This window comes from Rutidosis leptorrhynchoides, chromosome 2, assembly GCF_046630445.1.
Source record: "Rutidosis leptorrhynchoides isolate AG116_Rl617_1_P2 chromosome 2, CSIRO_AGI_Rlap_v1, whole genome shotgun sequence".
Taxonomy (NCBI): Eukaryota; Viridiplantae; Streptophyta; class Magnoliopsida; order Asterales; family Asteraceae; genus Rutidosis; species Rutidosis leptorrhynchoides.
This window is the reverse complement of record NC_092334.1, coordinates 711,439,593-711,448,805: the sequence shown is the minus strand read 5'-3', so window position 1 is coordinate 711,448,805 and position 9,213 is coordinate 711,439,593. Positions and strand designations below refer to the sequence as shown.

Genomic DNA, 9,213 nt, shown 5'->3' with positions numbered 1-9,213 from the left:
GTATGGAAGACCGAATGAGAGCTAAACGCACTGGCCAAGGTCACGCAATTACTCAACTTGACATTAATGCGCCAGATTATGAAATCAAAGGACAAATCCTACACATGGTAACTAATCAATGCCAATTTAGTGGTGCACCGAAGGAAGATCCAAACGAACATCTTCGTACTTTTAATAGGATCTGTACATTATTTAAAATCAGAGAAGTGGAGGATGAACAGATATATCTCATGTTATTTCCCTGGACTTTAAAGGGAGAAGCCAAAGATTGGTTAGAATCGTTACCTGAAGGGCGATTGATACATGGGACGTTTTAGTTGAAAATTTTCTTAAACAATTCTTTCCGGCATCTAAAGTTGTAAGACTTCAAAGAGAAATTGTTACGTTCACACAAAAGCCAAATGAAACTCTATATGAAGCGTGGACAAGATTTGAAAAGTTATTAAGAGGATGTCCGCAACATGGTTTAGACACTTGTCAAATAGTACAAATATTCTACCAAGGATGCGACATCACTACACGAAAAGACATCGATATAGCAGTTGGTGGTTCCATTATGAAGAAAACCGCAAATGACGCTTACAAAATTATTGATAACACTGCTTCCCACTCACATGAGTGGCATCAAGAAAAAGATATCGTTAGATCATCTAAAGCAGCTAGAGCCGATTCTAGCCATGACTTTGATTCCATTTCTGCAAAGATAGATGCTGTCGAGAGACGAATGGAGAAGATGACTAAAGATATTCACTCAATACGAATTAGTTGTGAGCAGTGTGGAGGACCACATTTGACAAAAGATTGTCTCAGTATTGAACTAACAATGGAACAAAGAGAGAATGTTTCATACATAAACCAAAGGCCTGGAAATAATTATCAGAATAATTATCAACCGCCAAGACCAATCTACAATCAAAACCAGAATTATAACCGAAATGTTCCATACAACAACCAACAAGGTCCTAGTAATCAACAAGTATCCAACAATACTTACAATCAGCAAAGACCTATTTTTCAAAACAAACCACCACAAACCGATGATAAAAAGCCAAATTTAGAAGATATGATGTCGAAGCTAGTTGAATCTCAAACTCAATTTTTCACATCTCAGAAACAAACCAATGAACAAAATGCTCAAACATTTAGAAATCAACAAGCTTCTATTCAAAATTTGGAACAAGAAGTAAGTAACCTGGCAAGGTTAATAGGTGAAAGGAAACCGAAAAGTCTACCTAGTGATACAAATGCTAACCCCCGGAATGAAACAGCTAAAGCTATTACCACAAGAAGTGGTATTACACTTAAACCACCTGAAATGCATGTAGTTTCTGATGATGCTATTCCTACTCCACAAGAACCACAATCTGAGCAAGGAAAGGAAACAGAATCGGTAGTTGAAAAGGTTAATGAAGATAACACAGTTAAGGCTAAACCTTATGTTAAACCATACCAACCACCACTTCCTTACCCTAGTAAAATGAGAAAAGAGAGACTTGAAGCCGAGCAATCCAAATTTTTGGATATGTTTAAACAAATAAATGTCAATCTTCCTTTCATTGATGTAATATCAGGAATGCCTAGATATGCCAAATTCTTAAAAGATCTAATCACAAATAGAAAGAAAATGGAAGAACTCTCGGCTGTTACTATGAATGCTAATTGCTCTGCAGTACTATTGAATAAGATACCAGAAAAATTATCAGATCCAGGAAGTTTCACAATTCCATGTTTTCTGGGTAGTCTTAGTTCAATAGAAGCATTGGCAGATTTAGGTGCTAGTATAAATTTAATGCCGTATTCACTATACGCTAAACTAGACCTTGGAGAATTGAAACCAACACGAATAAGCATACAACTAGTAGATCAATCAGTAAAATATCCTAGAGGGATAATGGAGAACATGCTAGTTAAAGTTGGTACTTTAGTATTTCCAGTAGATTTTGTTATTCTGGACATGGAAGAAGATTCTCGAGTTCCTCTCATATTAGGAAGACCATTCTTAAACACAGCTAAAGCAATAATAGACGTGTTTGGTAAGAAACTGATCCTAAGTATAGAGAACGAGAGTGTTACCTTTTCTGTTGATAGAGCCATGCAACAACCGCAATCTGCAGATGATACATGCTATTATATTCAAACTATAGATTCACATGCAGAATTATTAGAAGAATTTCCAGAATTACAAGGAACAGGAGAATGTTCTTTAGGAGAAGGAACTGAACCAATTGATGAAACTGAAATGTTAGCTACACTTATGGCTAATGGATATGAACCAATAACAGAAGAAATTCAAATGCTAAAAGAAGAAGACAGATATTGATATAAATCATCGATAGAAGAACCACCGACATTAGAGTTAAAGCCACTTCCAAACCATTTGGAATATGCTTATTTACATGGTGAATCAGAATTACCTGTAATAATATCGTCTTCTCTTACTGAAAATGAAAAATCTCAACTCATTACTGTGCTAAAAGCTCATAAACCAGCTATTGTATGGAAGATTCATGATATTAAAGGAATAAGTCCTTCGTATTGCACACATAAAATCCTTATGGAAGAAGGTCATAAAACGTATGTGCAACGCCAAAGAAGACTAAATCCTAATATGCAAGATGTTGTTAAGAAAGAAATTATTAAACTGCTAGATGCAGGTTTAATTTATCCAATCTCTGATAGTCCATGGGTAAGCCCAGTTCAATGCGTACCTAAGAAGGGTGGCATGACTGTCATCACAAATGAGAAAAATGAGCTTATTCCTACTAGGACTGTAACAGGATGACGTGTTTGTATTGATTATAGAAAATTAAATGATGCCACCAGAAAAGATCACTTTCCCTTACCTTTCATTGATCAAATGTTGGAAAGATTAGCCGGAAATAGTTACTATTGTTTTCTTGATGGTTTTTCCGGATATTTTCAAATTCCAATAGCACCCGAGGACCAAGAGAAAACTGCGTTCACGTGCCCTTATAGTACTTTTGCTTACAAACGCATGCCATTTGGACTTTGCAACGCCCCTGCAACCTTTCAAAGGTGCATGATGGCGATTTTTCACGACATGATAGAAGAATGCATGGAAGTTTTCATGGATGACTTTTCAGTCTTCGGTGATACATTTGAATCATGTCTAGTTAATCTTGAACGAATGCTTATTAGATGCGAACAATCAAATCTAGTACTTAATTGGGAGAAATGCCATTTCATGGTTAAAGAAGGCATCGTTCTTGGTCATAAAATTTCAAAGGAAGGAATTAAAGTGGATAGAGCTAAAGTAGATGTAATTGCTAAACTTCCACATCCCACCAATTTTAGAGGAGTTAGGAGTTTTCTAGGGCATGCCGGTTTTTACCGACGTTTCATAAAAGATTTTTCTAAAATTGCCACTCCTATGAATAAACTCCTAGAAAATGATGCTTCATTCATCTTTTCAGATGAATGCATCAAATCTTTTAATATTCTTAAAGAGAAACTCACTAATGCGCCGATCATGATAACTTCAAATTGGAATCTACCGTTTGAACTTATGTGCGATGCAAGTGATTTTGCAATGGGAGCCGTTTTAGGACAAAGGATTGAAAAACGATTTCAACCTATTTATTACGCTAGTAAGACGTTACAAGGAGCACAAACGAATTACACAACTACTGAAAAAGAACTCCTTGCTATTGTCTTTGCTTTTGACAAATTTCGTTCATATCTCGTCTAGCAAAAACGGTGGTCTATACTGACCATTCTGCTCTTAGATACCTATTTTCAAAACAAGATGCCAAGCCACGATTAATCCGTTGGATCTTACTCTTACAAGAGTTAGATATTGAAATCCGAGATAAAAAGGGAGCAGAAAATCTCGCCGCTGATCATCTTTCTCGTCTTGAAAATCCTGAATTAGAAGTTCTAAATGAATCGGCCTTACAAGAAAACTTCCCTGATGAATATCTATTGAAGATAGATTATAGTGAAATTCCATAGTTTGCAGACTATTCAAACTACTTAGTATGTGGATTCCTTGAAAAAGGGTTGTCGTACCAAAAACGAAAGAAATTCTTTAGTGATATAAAACACTATTTCTGGGAAGATCCACATTTGTTTAAAAGTTGTCCCGATGGAATAATACGCCGATGTGTATTCGGGGATGAAGCTAGTCAAATCTTAAACCATTGTCACACAGGACCAACAGGAGGGCATTATGGGCCTCAACTCACAGCAAGAAAAGTTTACGATGCTGGATTCTATTGGCCTACAATTTTCAAAGACGCACACCTTCTTTGCAAATCCTGTGATGCTTGTCAAAGGGCCGGAAAAATAAGTCAACGTGATGAAATGCCACAAAATGTCATTCAAGTATGTGAAGTATTTGACATTTGGGGTATTGACTTTATGGGTCCATTTCCAAAATCTCATAATAATCTCTACATTCTCGTTGCCATTGATTATGTATCTAAATGGGTGGAAGCACAAGCTCTCCCAACTAACGATGCACGAGTTGTAGTCAACTTTTTAAAATGTCTTTTTGCAAGGTTTGGAACACCGAAAGCTTTAATAAGTGATCGGGGTACTCATTTTTGTAATAATCAACTTGAGAAAGTTCTCAAAAGATATGGAGTAACTCATAAAATCTCAACCGCTTATCATCCATAAACAAGTGGACAAGTTGAAAATACCAACCGAGCTTTAAAACGTATTCTAGAGAAAACCGTAGGATCAAATCCGAAGGAATGGTCCATGAAATTGGAGGATGCATTCTGGGCTTTTAGAACAGCCTACAAAACTCCAATTGGAACCACACCTCGTTTACAGAAAAGCATGTCATCTTCCAGTAGAAATTGAACACAAAGCATTTTGGGCTTTGAAAACATGTAATCTTGATTTACATGAAGCTGGACGTCTACGGTTAAGTCAACTAAACGAATTAGAAGAATTAAGACATGAAGCATATGAAAATTTGTTGATCTATAAAGAAAGAATGAAGAAATGGCATGATAAAAGAATCAGAAGTTCAAAAGAATTTAAAGAAGGAGACAGAGTTCTTCTTTTCAATTCACGATTCAAGCTATTTCCTGGAAAATTGAAATCAAGATGGTCTGGACCATTCATAGTCAAAAGAGTTTTCCCATACGGAACAATAGAGTTAATAAATTCAAATGGGATTGAATTTTAAGTTAATGGTCACAGAGTTAAACATTACACACATGGACCGATGGAAGTTGACAATGAAGTCAGTCACAATTTCAACACCACATCTAACTAAGTGTGGGGAGGTTCGAATCTTTTTAGGGTAATATATATTTCTGTTAGAGTTAGATATTCTGTTCTCGTGTAGTTCTCGAGAATGGAATCCAAATGGTCTTTCCCTAGCAGACCCTAAATGTGACGATCGTTCCAAATCCATATGGACGAACACGTCATTCATCGATTTCATTGCGAGGTATTTGACCTCTATATGATACATTTTGTAAACATTGCATTCTTTTGAAAAGGCACACCATAAATGAATATTTAAATCAAAGGTTTTCGACATCTGATGATTTCTACATATAGACAATCAACATAAATAATAGTTTACAATAGTACTTCCGTTAACAATGCAGTCAAAATAAGATACATGGTGATGATTTGGTGAATGCAACGTTTCCTTGAAAAATATGCCATGTAAGACTCCACGCACATAGCTAGTCTAACATATAAGCAAACAGCGGAAGACTTCTAGGGAACCTGAGAATAAAAATGCTAACAAGTGTCAACACAAAGGTTGGTGAGTTCATAGTTTTAATGTTTCGTATAATCTGTATGTAAAGGTGGATCACAAGATTTCAGTTGTTTCATCCAGAAACGTTTATCAAATCATTCTACAAGATTGAGCACCCTGGTAACTAAACTTAACGTATATATAATTTGTACCCTTTGTATAATCATCTTAATAATACACGCAAACCAACGTGTACGCTTCTCAAATAGCATACGCCCGTTAAAAGGCTAGCGCTCTAGCGCAGACGGGGATATCAAGCCCTATGGATCCATATACTACTACTCGTGCCCACCAGTTCTTATAACTGGCAGTTACTAGTTACCAAAGCTAAGGGATTTTCGGTTCAAACTCAGTGTAGAATTTAGTATGTACTTGTATCCATTGCGTTTAAAATAAAGTGCATGTATTCTCAGCCCAAAAATATAGAGTAAAAGGGATCATATGAAACTCACTTTAGCAGCATATAAAGTCGTTCACCAAAATGTGACCGAAACTCGGATTACCAAATAACCGTAGATCTCAACCTAGAGAACATATGTTGGTCAATAAATGTTTATCAAGCTAGGTCAGGTCATAGTGTATCACAATCCTAATGCTCGAGATCGACATACAAAAGTTATCCAAAGTCGTTTCAAAAAGTCAATTTTGACAATAGTTCAACAAAACTAGACGTACCTTATTTAAGGATTCATTTACTCGGTTGATAATATTCAAAAATCCAATTTATCAATCTTACAAACAAGTTGTTTAAATACTAATTGCAGATTCAAAAGCAATTCCAATTAACGTCAATTATAATTCAGTTGACCATAACTTTTGACTCGTTCATCGAAATTACGCGATTTCTAAATGAAAAGTTATTGATTTTTCGCCAGCTTTCCAAAAACATGTATATCATATACCTTTTACCGGTAATATATGTATTTAATTCGTGATTCATTATAAACTGTTTAACGACGAAATTTAGCATACAAGCTTGTATAAATATATATACTCGAGCACTAGACATGGATACACTATTAGTATATAAAAGATAAAATATAAATGCTTACGTATCAATATTGTGATTCAATATTTCAGAAAAGTACGTAGACGTAACGGAGATGATAAACACTAGGTTTGATTCATAAATATACCCCCGAACATTACCCATAATTTCCTTAGCTCTATCCCGCTCGAAAACCCATTTTGAAGGTGACACGCTCATAACCTCGTCGTAGTATTTTATGTATAATACTAATTAATAATACTAATAATAATAAGATTAATAATAATAATAATAATAATAATAATAATAATAATAATAATAATAATAATAATAATATAAATAATATAAATAAATACTTACGGAGTAATATTAAGATTGTGAGAAAGTTAGAACTGAAATCGTGCAATTTATAGAACCTTTTCTGAAAAAGCACCCCATGCGATCGCATGAGATTTGTGCTTCAAGGCCATGCGATCGCTTGGCCCTCTGATCCAGCTCACAAACTTTTGTTTTCTTGTTTGTCGACATATTATTTAAATATATATATAATATATTTAATTTATATAATTAATTATATATTATATTAAATTCATGTGCATAGTTGACCTGTAATTTTCGTTCAGATGACTCGTACGTTGTTACTCGACTTATGTCCCGGTTTCGATTTCTCGAACGCATTTTCGTACACTTAGAAAACTTGCATTTACGTTTCGTGACACGTACCTTTGTCAAAATATAGCCTTAAATTATCCATAAACTATATCACTCAAAGTATATCTTAATCTTTCAAGTGTTTTGGTCATTTACTTCTATAAATCATTGTCTCGTTATTTATTAATATAATAGTATTTATAAAACGTTTCATAACCAAGTTAATATCTATTCTCAATATTTTTAAACACGTTTTAAAATATACGTCGTAAGTTATTCATACAATTAATATTCCAACTTAACATATATATTCAAATAAATATTTAAACCAATAAGTTTAATGTACGGTATCAAACAATTAATACATTGTTACGTTTTCAAGTTATAGTATATATATATATATATATATGTATCTATATACATATAATTGTTCGCGAATTGACAAGAACAACCGAAAGGTATTTGAATATATGAAAGTAGTTCAAAAATTTTGAGATTCAGTTTTACAGACTTTGCTTATCGTGTCAGAAATGTTAATCATACAAATATTAAGTTTAAATTTGGTCAGAAATTTCTGGGTCATTACAGTACCTCCCCGTTAAAGAAATTTCGTCCCGAAATTTGAGTGAGGTCGCATGGCTAACAATAAAAATGTTTTCATGACGAATATGAGTTGATAAATAGAATTTTTTTCACCGTTGAATAATATGGATAAAACAATCCAATTACTCGAAGCGTATGAGAGAAGTTATCGTAAAAGAGTGAAATGAGGAAATAGAGATTCGTTTTTAACTCTTGACGTAGTAACAATTGATTTTCGGAATTTAAGGAATAGAAAATCTTCATAATCTATATAAGATTTGATTCTTCGGAATTTGCGGAAATTAGGATTTTCTTTGATTAAATGTGTAATCTGCCTCGATTGCTATGTCTGATATTTCGCTATAAATTGACCTCTTCCGTTTCATTTATTTTCACCACTCCTATAATCTTCTTTCTTATTTCATACATCCCAATAGATTGTGAAAATGCTTAATCCAGTTCTGATTCTTGATATTTTCCTGGCTATCGTATCCTTCATTCTTCTTTTTCATCTGCCACCAGAGGAAGTTATTTTCTTCTACTATTACCTTGGGTTTATAGTGTTTTTCATTCTCCCGTGTCATTATATTGCTATACGCATTGATATACACGGTTTGTAATTTCGGGGTTGTTATCGGGCTTTATATTCTCCATTATATTTCAGAGCTTCATGCTTTCATTTTCTCTTCCCGACCTTAAGTCAAGGTGATAATGGTCCAGAATTCTTAGGTATGGAGTTTTGGATGAACATAGTTAATGTTCTAAGAAAGAAATTGTAATGACACGATCTTGATTTGTCAAATTACCAGAATATTCGGAAAAGACCGAATCATCAAGAAATATATTTTCTTGATATATTTAGGGATTATATGGAATGAAAGAGTTATGTAACATGGTTCATGATGAGGGTGGGATCTGTGAACCTTTATCACGTTCCATTAGAAACTCAGCATGACGTACTGTAATATAATCACCTTGATCAAGTGTCATTATATTATACTAACTCATGCTTCAATTCCCAACATTACTTCAAAACATCTATTTTTCGAATTTTTCAGATTTTAGAAACTAAAATAGTTTCTTTTATGATGTAACACAGATAGCGTGAAGAGATGAATGATTTCAGATAAGAATGGTTATAAAAAAAATATCTTCAGAAATATGGAGGATATTTATAATGGAAGATACGATGATATCTTAGAATATTTAAGATAAGATGATGATGAAGAATATTGTCCGCAAA

General features: G+C 34.0%; 1 non-coding gene across 1 annotated transcript; it reads right to left on the bottom strand.

The window, feature by feature from the left end:
• Positions 1-361: 361 nt before the first annotated feature.
• LOC139894875 (small nucleolar RNA R71) lies at positions 362-468 on the bottom strand. The gene has a single exon (XR_011775354.1). It is a non-coding gene; the product is annotated as a small nucleolar RNA R71 (small nucleolar RNA).
• Positions 469-9,213: the final 8,745 nt, after the last annotated feature.